This window comes from Rhynchophorus ferrugineus, unplaced genomic scaffold, assembly GCF_030347505.1.
Source record: "Rhynchophorus ferrugineus isolate W39M unplaced genomic scaffold, kcgeb_rfMv2 rfM2, whole genome shotgun sequence".
Taxonomy (NCBI): domain Eukaryota; kingdom Metazoa; phylum Arthropoda; class Insecta; order Coleoptera; family Curculionidae; genus Rhynchophorus; species Rhynchophorus ferrugineus.
In genome coordinates this window covers 30,257,627-30,272,009 of record NW_027472581.1, presented here as the reverse complement: position 1 = coordinate 30,272,009, position 14,383 = coordinate 30,257,627, and positions in this window count along the sequence as shown.

Genomic DNA, 14,383 nt, shown 5'->3' with positions numbered 1-14,383 from the left:
ATTGTAAGAAAAATATATATTACAAATAATTATCCAATCAAGCTTATCTGATTAAACATTAATTAACTAATAAAAATTAAAATAATATCATAAAAACTCACAATCACAAGAGGAGTAAAATTAACAAGAAACTGAAAATGCTACCATAAATATGGTATATGTTACTTAAGGTGAATTGAATTGATTAAAATCATAGCGTTCGTTTCCTATACAACTGTTGAAATCTCTTGTCATCGTTTTCCAATAGTTTCGAATAATATATAGCGAAAAATAAATATTTATATTTTCTTGGTGACTTTATCAGTCATCTATTAGCATTAATTTGCATTAAATATTAGGGAATTTTCCATCTTATAATAAATAAAATGAGGTGAAGAAGCTTAAGATAGCCTTACTCTGCTTCCAAAATATGCATTGAACGTATGCGAATATTTCTACCTGTAATGCTCAACAAATAATATCTATATGTAATACCATATGGACTGAGGACAAAAACAGCCTACAAACATTACAGCGCCAAGTTCTCTTTAAAAACAGAATTAAATATTCCTAACATGAGTAGGATAAACAATCTAAACGTTAACGAACATATTTGACCGATACTTTTTTGTATAAGAAAAAAAGTTATTATAACTAAATAACGGATATTACAAAGGTTTCCTTTACCGTTCAACAGTCTTAAATATCAAATGATAAGTTGGCAGTGTTAAAACATCAAACATTTTATTCAAGGTCAAAATCTATTAAATAAAGGCAAGAAATAAATTTAAAATCTTAAAATTTTAAGTATAACAATAGTATTCAGTTGTCCTTTCACAATATAATATGCCTTTTTAATAAAGTAGTTTATTACTTATTTTTATGGTTCCTTTTAAAATATTATGTATATTCTTGAAGAACATAAGGTTTGGCCAAATTAAAAAAAAAGTACTGAAAGGATGTATTTAACTATCCTCTTAAAAAGATTAGACGCTTGCATGTATTCTGATCATAATTTTACTTTTACACTTTAAATATTTCAGTCATTTTAATAATTTCAAAACACTTACCTATAAAGAATAAGAATAATTAGGATTGACAGCGACAACAAAATGACAAAATATAATGATTGATTCATTTTTTCATCCCATTCAAGTCCACGAGAGCGAGAGCCAGATTGAACGAATTGGCCTTCAAATTTATATTCCACTCAACGGATAGACCAGATCCGACCCCCCAATGACCACTGGCTTTGTGAACATTTCTTCAACATTTTGAAGCCGTAAGCTGACACAGTGAAGTACTCTAAATGGCAAAAACACTGAAAAGTTCTACTAACTTTTATTTTAATTGAGACTAAATAAAGGGCAATGGGTCTTCCTAGATAAGTAACTAGTCGGATTATAAGATTCGTCGGTAATGTCTAGTAATAATATATTAATTTAAAAAGAAAATATGCATTCACTCAAATATTTAGACTAATATTTCATAATATTCTAATTAATGTAAACTATTTTATGGCATTTGTACTATTTTATTTTAAACTACATTTGAATATATATTTTCAAAAGATATATAATAATTATCAAGTAAAAATAAAAAGACTGTTGATGTGATATAATTTGGGAATAGAGTTAAAAAATCTATAGAAACCTTTTACTTTTTATCAACTCCATTCATGTTACGCTGACTCTGACCATAGTACATTATAATCGATAGTGTTAAGTTCAAGAAGTGCTGGATAAATATGGTATAACTGATTGAATAATTGATATCTGCTGAAAATATGCTTTTTTATTATTTTTTTAGTAGTTCTTTATATTATATTTGTGTTGTTTGTTTTAATTAGTTTTTTTTAATCGATTCTTAGACGTCAAGTTCTGTGGTTTCGACATTATAATATTGCTTAATATCTTCAATATGAAGGTACCGAGGTCGTGTTACAAGCGACGTCAAACAATAGGGATCGAATTACGGTGGTACCAAAAATGCTAATTAAAAATAGGAAACCTAAAACAGGTGCATATAAATGGTATCTTTATGTAAATGACTGGGTATGGGGCGAGCTCGAAAAGTAATATTTAATGGTGATCGGTCGGGAGACCGTAAAACTAGTTTTTCCTTCAAGAATTTTTTTACGGTATGCCTGATGGGATGGATGCATTGGCCTTGGATAAAACTTAATGAATATGTATGTATAATAATTATATCAGAATTGTTATTCTTTGTAAAATAAAATACCGTATACTGAAGAATAGTATTTCATCTTTATTGTGTGCTAATCTAAAGGCGAGTAACAGTTGTAAGAAGTCTAGTTTCCTGTAATCTGTATTTTATTTTCTGTTTAATATTTCATTTCATTCAGATTAAATAACAGTAAATGTAATTTTTTAGGATGAAAATAGATTACTCAGTTCCAGCACTCAGTTTTTCGTTCGAGTAAAATTCCTTCGAAGTATTTCTTCGACTTTTGATCTTCAAAAAGCCAATCACAGTCGGGGACCATATTTGGAGTATATAGTTATAGTAATGAATTTAATATAACCATCGCTTTATTGTAATCTATACTATATTACAGTATTTTTTAATTTTGTACATAAGATCGTTTTTTTTTCTTAAACTGTAATATTTCCATGTAATATTAGCTATTGATAGTTTTACTTTTCTTGAGATAATCAATGAACATAACTTATTTATTGAGTTGACGGTCGTTATTCATTATTATCATAAACCGATGTAAAAATATATGTATTTAATTTTCAATTTTTTATTTACTATTTGTTAATGTGTTGGCTATTGTAGGTTAATCCTACAATTGGTTTTCACAATAACTAAAAAACTAGATATATATCTAATAAAACCCATCGGTTTTTACTTAAATAATAATGTTCATGTATCAATTAATATTGCACTGCGCTACAAGATCAGATGGTTTGATTTTTTAAAATCTTTATCCTGTTCGACTGTCATCCCAGAGTTCATGCGATAACATAAGAGTCTCTCCTCATGTCTCTTTGCCATGCTCCTTATTTCCTACAAAGCGGTCGGCATCTGAAGGTATCGGTGTATGTAATCATTCCTATAACATTTGGGTGTAGCTAGGATTTTGTTTCGAAAAAAAAATTATTGAATTTGTAGTACATTTTGCGGAACAACCCCATAAGAGGTTTCTGAAGGTTCATATTAACTTTAGAATTTGATTATACAAGGGTCACTATTTAAATTTCGTGAATTGGCAACACTGTTGTCATGTGAGTCCATCTGACGGTACCATCGTAGAGTTTGACATTTTTGACGATATACGCACTCAGAACATTTTATCGCACGGTCGCTATTTGTTTATTTTATATTTAGTTGAAAGTTTCGTCTCGCCAAAAAATGGAACTGAGTCGAGAACATTTTCATGCGATGATTTCTTAAGAGTGTATCAATCAACTTAATTTGACTTTTGAAGCTCTATCAAAAACCACCGTGTGTCGCTATCAATTTTTAGGTTCGCGAAGATCGTCCAAAATCGGTTGTTGTACCACAAAACGTCGATGCTGTGTGCGAAATGATTAACAAAGATCGTCACGTCACCTATTGTGAGATTGAGGTATCCCTAAGCATTAGTTCCACCAGCATATATGTGATTTTACATGAAAACTAGGCTGTACGAAAGTTATGTTCGCGTTGAATTCCACACAATTTGACAATCGTTCAAAAAAAGGCTCGTGTCGATTGGTGCAAAGAAAAGTTTAAGAAATTCAATCGTGGTGCTTGGAAATATGTTTATAAAATCGTGATAGGTGACGAATCATGGATATATTCATATGAGCCCAAAACTAAGCAGCAGTCAACAAGAAACGCCGTATTGTACTTACAAACAAGAGACTATTTGAGTACTCAAAACACTGAATTCACCGTACAGCCCTGATTTAGCACCCAATGACTTCTTTTTGTTCCCATCCGTGAAGAATAAACTGCGTAGTCAACGATTTTCATCGACAGAAGTAGCCATTGAAGCGTTCAAAAATCATGTTTTGAAGATACCTCATTCGGAAAGGAATAAATACTTTGAAAATGAGTTAAGCGTATGGAAAAGTGTATAGATCATCGTGGCGAGTAACTATTTGTTTTTTTTCCTATTCCCGAAGTATAAATAGTCACCCTCGTACTTATTATGTGCGGATAATTAGGATTTTCTTTCTACTAACTAATACAATTCTTTATGTTTAAATTCAGTTCAAATATGTTTAATAGTATAATTTTTAATTAATGTGTGAGTATGTACTAACATCAGTGTAGTGTAGTATTATTTATTGAATAGATAATATACACTTATATACCTCATTTATATATGTTTGTAGTTTCATATGATCAAACACGAAACTTCGAAAGCTTATCTATGCTCAAATTTTCATCTAAAATTGTAGACAATAATAATTTTTAATATTTCATGCAACCTTACTTTACAGAGTTTCAAAACCAATTCCAATACTGTCTAGTTTTTTGTAACTACGGATTTTGACAATAAGAGTGGCCACATACATCGCTGTTTCTATACCCAGCATACCAGTTAATATTAGTTAATTTCCTTAATTGAGTAACCATTATGCTTATTAAGCCACTATTTGTCTTCAGCAATATCACTTATTGTATTCTCATTACAGAGTAGGGTTCACATTCTTTCCCAATCCTGTTGATGATCGCCTATGTTAATAATATCAGCAATATAGTTAAAAATATAGTATGAACCAACCAATACTTCGCTTTGGGACAGTGGCGTAACTGGGAAAAATTCCAATAGACTTCAAAGAGTTTAGAGTAGAGAAGAGCACGACATATATCGATTGAATTCCAAGAAACTTATCGATAATGTGTAAAACGTCGATTTTTGTCACATTAATTTTTAATGAAAGATTAGATTATAAGAAAATTGTATCGGCTATTTAGTCATACTAGATATACACTAGGCAAGTAGAATACATACTTCGTTTTCAACAAAATTTACACAAAGTGCATGCAAGCACCTTATAGTTTCAATGTATACATATTTACTGTTATAGTTTCAGTAACATTAAGGGAGAAACCAACAAATGGTCGACCCTATACAACCATAACATGACTATAAAGTGATCTCCATGCTTAACTGACTTAATGCGGTGATTTCCTGAAGAAGTATGTTGTCGTCAATCTTATTTGTACGTTCTATATTCATGTATTCAGAAGCAGTTGCTTTAAATATTTAGTTCTTGCATTTATTTAACACATTTCGACCTTGACAGGAACTTTTGATGCCTAACGCTGCCAACTTATTATTTGATATTTAAAGATACTCAGGAAAAAACCTTTGTGTATGTATGTAAAAAAATATATTAATTATGGATGTCACTAAATTCAGTAATGTTTAGTTCCAAATTTTTTTACCACTATGCATAACATCTCAATACGATATAAATAAATTATACGATGTTTTAAAAGTAATAACTTTGTTTTATAATTAATAGATATTAATTTTTTAATATAGATAATTAATATTATGAAAATTATATTATTAGTATTTAAGAAAAATCCTAAATTAGAGATGACAATAATTAATATCATTAAAAAGCTTTAAACTATTTAAAATTATCCCGATATTAAACGTAGTTAAACCAGGTTACTTATTAGTTTGAATGTTTAGTTGATTATTATAATATCCATAAAATGAATGTAATTTAATAATGGGATCTACACTCAAGAAAATTAAAACGTGTAATCTAAGACTTCGTAGACAAATATCAAGTTTGAAGTTATTTTAAAAAACAATTGTAAGTATTTAAAAAAAAACCAAAATTATAACTTTTAACTCGTTGAAATGAAACTGTACAGATCTGATATGATAAAATATTATTAACATGAGCTTACACAGGCACATAACAGATATATTGAAGATTTACAATACAGCAATATTATTTGTAGGAACAAGAACGACAAACAACGTGGATATAAAATAATGCTAATTTGCTTTATTTTTATTATATTACTGAACAAGATCACTTCGTGTCAACTCAGCATCAATTTAATGTGAAGTAATCTGTATCTGACTGGTAGTGGATCAAAAAATCTTATTCCAATGAATGTGTGACATCAAGGCATGAGTTTTGATGCCAAGACGTCAGAAGTATGTTTTGTACTAGAATTGTAAAGCATTGTACTTCTACATTACTTCTATATTGTAACTGTATTCATATTAAATATCTATCACTAGGTTTTAATTTTTATGCAGCATTCATATTTTGAAAAGAAAATTAAACATTGTCTTTTTCAATTATTTCTTGTTCCTTTCAATGTCTAGTACACTGATTCTAGGAGAACTTGTCAATTTTTGAGGTTTTAGAGAAAATCAAAAACTAGCAATGTGTAGCAATATGTTCTTGCATATACTAATTATGTGACCTATATTGATAATATTCTTAAATATAAAATAAAATTATGATTAATTATTTCGTGAAAAAAATATTGTAAGGAATTGACCAACATATATATAAAACACCACACACAATACCAAATATAACGTACCTTATATAATATATCATAAAAAATTATTTATATAATGCTGCAATTTTTTGTTGGTTTTAATTCTACAAAATCCGCACAAACTGTAAAAATATATTTCTTGCATTTATTTAACAGATTTTTTGACCTTGAATGAAATGTTTGATGTTTTAACAGTGCCAACTTATCACTTGATATTTAAGACTGCTGAATGGTAAAAAAAAACCTTTGTAATACCCGTTATTTAGATATAATAACATTTTTTTGTATGTTATTCAAAAAAGTATCGGTCAAGTATGTTTATTAACGTTTAGATAATTTAGTATCATAAATATTGTGTTTTCGAAGTTTGATTATTTAGTTTTAGATCTACCAATATCCCTATATTTCTGCTTTGCAACCTAAAAAATGTCTTTATATATCTCAAAGAGATTCGCTGTTACCTTAAAACTTTTGCCTGATCCTGTTATTTATTTATTATTACCTACAAATTATTATGTCCCTACGCTATTTAATTTTGGCGAATGTCTCTTATTGTATTCTCATTACAGAGTAGAGTTTGTGTTCTATACCCCATTCTATTGATGATCACAAATGGTGTCAATAATATCATCAACAGAGTTATCAAATCAATACTTAGTTTTTGGACAGTATTTCAAGAGACTACAGAGTGTCCAGAATAAAGAAGAGCACGACTTTTATTCCAAGAAACGTATCGATTATGTGGAAAATGTCGATTTTCTCTACAGTAATTTTCAATGAGAAATTAGTTTATAACAAAATTTTATACACTATTCTGTCATACTAGATTAACACAACTAGAATAGAGATTTTCATTTTGAACAAAATTTTCACAAAAATATATTTCCTTTCATGAGTGATTTTTTTCCTAATTAATGAATTAATTAATTAAGTGACTGCATGTATTTTGATCAGCGATATATACTGACGAAAATGAAAAATGTAACTATAACAATTTCTAACAACCTAACCTAACTTTTAAATTCGATTGTTTTGACATTTCTCTACATAAAATAAGCATTAAACATTTTTAGAAATATATGGTAATGCTGTTCCATCATATCCTAATTTGGGACTTGGTATTTGAGATGTAGGATAGTAAGAGCCCAAAGGGTAAAAAGAGACAATCAATTGCAAGACTTATTGGACAAAACCTAGCTCATATTCTCAAAAAGCTTTTGGGACAGCCTAAAAATTGACAAATCAACTGTTTTCAGTTGTGTGTATACGATAGGAAACATCCAAATGGGGAGAAAGTAACTACCATAGGAATTTACTAAAAATGCCATTTCAGGCAAAATAAAAACAGTTTTTTCTGGCGTGTTTGACTGTCGATGAAAAGTAAATTACGATACTCCCAAATGCAATAAATTATGGGTTAGTTCATGCCAGTCATCCATATCTACACCGAAGTAGAATATTCATGGCTATAAAGTCTTACTATACATGCTGCTAAAACTGAAAAAACGAATCAGTGATCGTTAACAAGAGTACAGTAATCATTTTTCATTATATTTTAGTCTTCTTTAAGTTCGAAGTTGAATTTTGTATAGACCTGAGCTAGTGTTCGATATGTGATCCAAAACTATATGAGTTTAGAATTTAAAGAAAAAAATGTTTTTTGATATTTTTCTCAGTAATTAAATAGAGCTATGGTGGAGATACATAATTCTAAATCTTATTTAATTACCTTTGAACTATAAAGATAATGTGACAAATGCTATTAATGTTCTATACGTTTGTTTTATACCAAATTATAAAACATTATATTTCAATAGTTTATAACACCTTAATGAGAAATTGAGTATATGCTAATCAAACATTAGTTCAGCTTAATAAAACTATTAAATACTTCAAACTATATTTTTACATAATTTGAATAATATAAATAAATAAAAAATTATCTTCTTTATAATTTATTATATTTTAATTTTGTAAATAGGATAGCTTCCGTTAATTATATCAACGTTTCAGAAATGCGTCTCAAGGATACCATATGAAACTTTAGTTTTAACTATATTTTTATTTCCCTAAATTATAATAAATTAAAACATTGAATTTTCGCAAGAAATAAATTACCGTTAACGTTATAGTGATAAATAATATTTAAAAAAGAGTTTTATACAGCTTGTATAAAATTTATAACCGTTAATTTTACGAATATATTTTAAATTTGCGATATAATGATGAGTGATAAATATAACAGAAATGCCTGTCAGAACCATATTAAAATTTTAAAGTTTTTAAAACATTTTCAATTATATCTTTATATATAGCCAATATCTTGAATTTTTAGGGACTGGATCTAGATCTTAATTTAGGCTTTGAAGCACGAAGGGTTTATTAACTTTAGGTAATTTGTGAAGTTTTTCTATGGAACTGATAAACAATCAAACCTCAAATGGCCAGAAGTAGAGGCGGTTTATCTGCAGTATTAATAGACGGGCATAGTTTTAGATAATATAACGAAAGGAGTTTTATTATACATCCATATATTATACGGCTTCTTAATAACATCGAAAACTCAAAAAAAATTTTTTATATATACAAATTATGAAACTTTTTAATTAAAATTTTATACTTAAAAATGCTTATAGCAATTATCGGATAGCAATTATAACATTCCCAATATTACAACAAATATATTTTTTCGTTTCAAATTTCCGTTGATTTGGCATATAATAACATATAATAAATTAAAATATTGCCTTAAATAAAAAATAATTTAACGTTAACGTTATCGTTTCGCATAAAACTAAAAATAGAGAGTGTATGCACCTGCAAAACAACCGGCATCTCTATAGTTATAAATATGAAAGTCTCCGGCGGGTTTTTGAGGCAATAAAGCGTCGAAAACGAAAAACGAAGAAGACGGTGGACCGGGCTGACCTTAACGGACAGCCCGAAAGCAAGGCTGAGTCGGCGACGGGACAGAAAAAAAAGAGAAAAACGAGCGGAAACAAAAGAAACGTTAACGTAAATTGGGCCGAAACTCACCTTCAGTTGTCTTCCCGGCGTGCGTTTTTTCGGCGCTGGATCGCGTGGGTTTCCGGCTGCGGCTCTCCTCGGTACCGGCGTCGATTTCCTCCTCATGTTAAACTTGACGGTTGTCGCGCTATTTGTGTAGCGGAGGTACCGCCCGTAAAAATCGCCGCGATAGAACAGACTGGTCTCAGACGCATTGTGACCGTCAATTCACACAGGTATCAGTACCGGACAAACGTGGTACCAGACAGGTGGGGGAACCAAGAAGAGTTTTAGCGATGCCAACGACGAATTAAAAAAAACAACCACATTTAGAGGCTGATAGTCCAAAATTTGATGTAGATGGCGCTGTTGTCTATAATTACAATCGAAAAAGAAATAATCTTTTCAAAACTTTTTTAATAATTATTCTTAACGATACGCCCTGACAGTAAGCATTTCTAAGACTATAATATATACATGACATGTAGAAGATCACTTCATTAAATGATCTACTGTGTGAAATATTATCTTAATTAGTTAGTCGTATCCTAAATGTTATTACAAAGTCTATATAACAGATCAATTTAAAAGTCCCAGGCCTGCTACTAGAATTAAATCCATATGTTTTTTAGTTATCCCTAACCCTCAAAATATGTGTTTATAAATTTGACAGCTGTCGGATCATTAGTTCGTGAATTATAGCATTTTGAATGAAGCAACTTTTGTTATCGTGAAAAAAATGGATAAAATGGAATTTCGCGTGTTGATAAAATATTGCTATTTGAAGGGAAAAAGTACAGTTGAAGCAAAAGCTTAGCTTGATGCCGAGTTTCGGGATACTGCCCGAGGAAAATCAACCATCAAGGATTGGTATGCTAAGTTTAGACGAGGTGAAATAAGCACCGAAGACGGTGAACGCAGAGTAATAGAGTAAAGAGTAATAAACCCGTGTTTTTGCATCGATATGTGACAATGGATGAAACATGGCCCCATCATTTCACTGCGAAGTCCAATCAACAATCATCCGAGTTTACTGCACACGATGAATCCGCTCCAAAGCGTAGGAAAACGCAACAGTCAGCTAGCAAGATTATGGAGTCCGTATTTTGGGATGCGCCTGGAATAAATTTCATTCACTGATTCTCATTGATTGACCATCGACAGCGACTATTACATAGCGTTATTGGACCGTTTGAAGTACCAAATCGCCGAAAAACTGCATTTACAGAAAAAGAAAGTACTGCTTCACCAAGACAATGTACCGTGTCACAAGTCTGTGAAAACGATGGCAAAAATCCATGAATTGGTCTTCGATTTGCTTCCTCATCCATCATATTCCCCAGATCTGGGTCTCAGTGGCTATTTCATGTTGCTAGATCTCAAAAGAATGCTCGCTGGGAAGAAATTTTCGTCGAATGAAATGGTGATCGCCGAAACTGAGGCCTATTTTGGAGCAAAGGACAAACCGTACCACAAAAATTATATCGAAAAGTCGGATGGTCGCTATAATCAGTGTATCATTCTTGAAGGAAATTATGTTGAATAAAAAAAACTAATTTTGCCAAAAAAATGTGTTTGGTATGGTAGGCCGGAGACTGTTCAATTGACCTGTTATGTCCTACAACCCGATTGAATGCGTTAAATGTGTTAATAGAAGCATTTCACTTATCATCGCAGATTTAGCTGATTAACTAGCAGATTGTGGTGCACTTCTCTTTAAAATACTCAACACAAACATTTTGAATTACACTTGTTATGGGTTCTAGAGAAAATATCGCGTTATATCAATTCATTAGAGATATAGTACGAAGCATTGACAATGACAGGCGATATTTTGTTTTGGAACCGTTCTATGATTGCTATATTAGACTTATGAAGTACGCCATAGTGAGATTCCATATGACCAAATGGGCCAAGTATTAATTCGTATAGCCTTGTTATCTAATGATTGCGCCCGATAAGCAAGTATGTGCTTCTTCCAGGTTAAACATCGGTCCAAATGCATACCAAAATATTCAGCATATAATTATTGACATTCACTGGTGAGCATGTCCCTACGCATAGGTAGATCTTGTTTTATTTTATTTAATATGCCATGTCTTCAGGCTCAGTTGTATTTTATAAATGTGTGTTTGTAGGTTCTTTGATGCTGCTATTGGATCTTCGTGAGATGCTAAGATGGATGTGTCTCCTGTATATGCTGTCACGGTAGTAATTTTTGTAGTCTGTTGATCGAGTGTATATAGGAGATACAGTATCTGGTTCAGTATCCTGCCTTGTAGAACTCCCGGATATATTACATGTAATTCGGTGAGTTCATTGTCTTGTTTTATAGTGATATGTCTATCTGTGAGATAAGATTTTAGTAACTGAGAATATTGATTTTTTTTTGTAATTTAACCTGCAGCCATGTGTCCCATACTCATCAATAACCTCAGATATAACCAGAAATGCAGTCGAACAATATATGTTGGCATTTAAGTCCAAATTTATTTTGTTTACAAGTCTATGCAGTTGTTCTATGTTCCAGTGCTTTTTTTCAAAATAATTTTAGAAATTTTAAACCATTAGAAGGTAGTTACAGTTAATAATTCCTAATGATCCAGTCGACAAAACCGTCCTCTTAAGGAAGCAGCAGTTAAAGGTTCGAATCCTACTTGGGGTACAGGTATTTTTTATTTATAATTAAAGGTGCGTAATAATATATCTATCTAACTCGACAATTTGGCACGTTAAAAAGAATTAATAATACCACGGTTTTCATATCCTACTACTTTTTGATCACAACGTTTTGTGATCTTTATTATTGTTTATAAGTAAAAGTGTAAAATCAGACAAGACAAAAACCAAAGATCAGACTAGGTAAGACCGGATGCCTTTAGAGGTAGTTAGTTAAAAAAATATTAGTTAAAATTAGCATAAAAATAATAAATAATATATCATGTAAGTTAAAAACTTACCACAAAACAGTTTTTTTTATTTTCATTATATTTACATTTGTATAAAAATAGATTAACACAAATCAAATATATTATATAATGACACTCACACTATCCGCACGGACATTTATAATACGTCATACTAGGAAATAGCAGATTTCACGAAAATGTTATTTAAATACAAAACATTCTTCTGAGTAGATTTTATATAAAACTATTTGTTATATTATCCGTTATAAATATTCCTTTACCTATCATTTTCTGACAGGGTACATATCTTTACTGATTGAACTAGACAGTCTACCCAATAAAATAGCCAATGCACGTCATCAAAATATATGACAACTGCGTGTCGGAATGTTGCAACTTAGAATTTTGATATACAACGTTTTCCGGTCTTTAATTATTATGACCAATGTTTTAAACAATTGTGTAGACGTTTAACAACACTGTCACCCAGTACCAAAACAAATTAAATTGTATAGTCTGAGTTGGTTACATGTTCCGACGAATCAACCAGAATTCTGCCTCCTTTTAACTACAGTTAAATGAGAAGGAAAAATCCACTCCAAATTTAAAACGAATTTTACATTTTTATTAAACTGAATTTGGCTGTATAATCGACATTATCTATGACCTGCATTGGATGTTTTTTTGGAAGGACTACAGTTGACAACATGCAAGTATACATAAGAAAAATGTGTAATCTGTTAATCAGGCAGTGTGTTATTTTACATAAATATGAGATATGAGAATTTAGTTAAATAATTATTCATAACTTTTCTTTAATAATATTATTTGTACAGAACAAACTATAGTAAGTAATAATTGTGTTAATTTCTTTAAAAGTTTAAATAATTTATATTTTAATTCTATTACAGAAATTTTATTTTGATTATTAATTATTAGATTTTAAATTAATATTATATTAATTTGTTTCAAAACTTGAACAATAATTATGTCTTCGTTTATATCATAACGTGAAGAACTGTAAGTTTCTACAACAGGTACCACTTGGGCAGTGCTAAAACTTCTCTGTAAGTACTAGTAACCGTGGAAAAGAATAAAATAAAAGAAGCTCGCGTTAAAAAGTCAGACGATCGGAGGAGAACGAGGGGTTTCAGCTTCAAGACCGGTTCTTTGGGACGTTGCCGATGTTGCCAAAGAGGCACTGATGGATCCTCGACGGTCAGCCTTTCGAGAATCATTAAAAAAAGTCCGATAAAAAATACGTTTTATTGTTCGGAATCTATTAAAAAACGAAACGATGGGTATTGGGGGTTGATGAATCGAAATTTTTGTTTTACGTGTAATAATAATTCAAGTTTAAAACTATAATATGTGAGTTAAATATCTACATATACATATCTACATATTAGCCCACACGTACATTGGATTAAATTGAGTCATGACACTTTAATTCATGGTTGAAAAAAACAATAGAACAAACGCTTTATGATATACACAAATGTCGGTGTAACAAATGTATAGGCTTTTTCAGTAAAATCGAATAGATATTGAAATGGAATGAATTGTATGTAAGGTATTAACTAATATTTTTTGAAAAACCATGTTTGTTATTATGTTATATACGGAATACGACATCGTTCAAATATCTGCGGCGGCTTCTCACAGTGACACGAATTGGAGTGGTCCGATTTTTTACCGACTTCAAAAAAGGAGGAGACTCTATATTCGATGTTATATTTTTATATGTATGTTCACTGAAATCTTCGTCAATCATGGATCGACTTTCAAAATTCTTTTTTTATTCGAAAGAGTGTACTTCCGAGGTGATCCCATTCGAACCAAGCCAGGATCTGATGATAGAATCAAAGGAAATCAAGGGTAACCCTCAAATTTCAAAGGCACGTACAAGGTTTTCACATATTCTTTAAATATTATGGCGACGTATAGACAGTATACTTTGAACTTATTTAGGTAAGCTGATGGTGAAA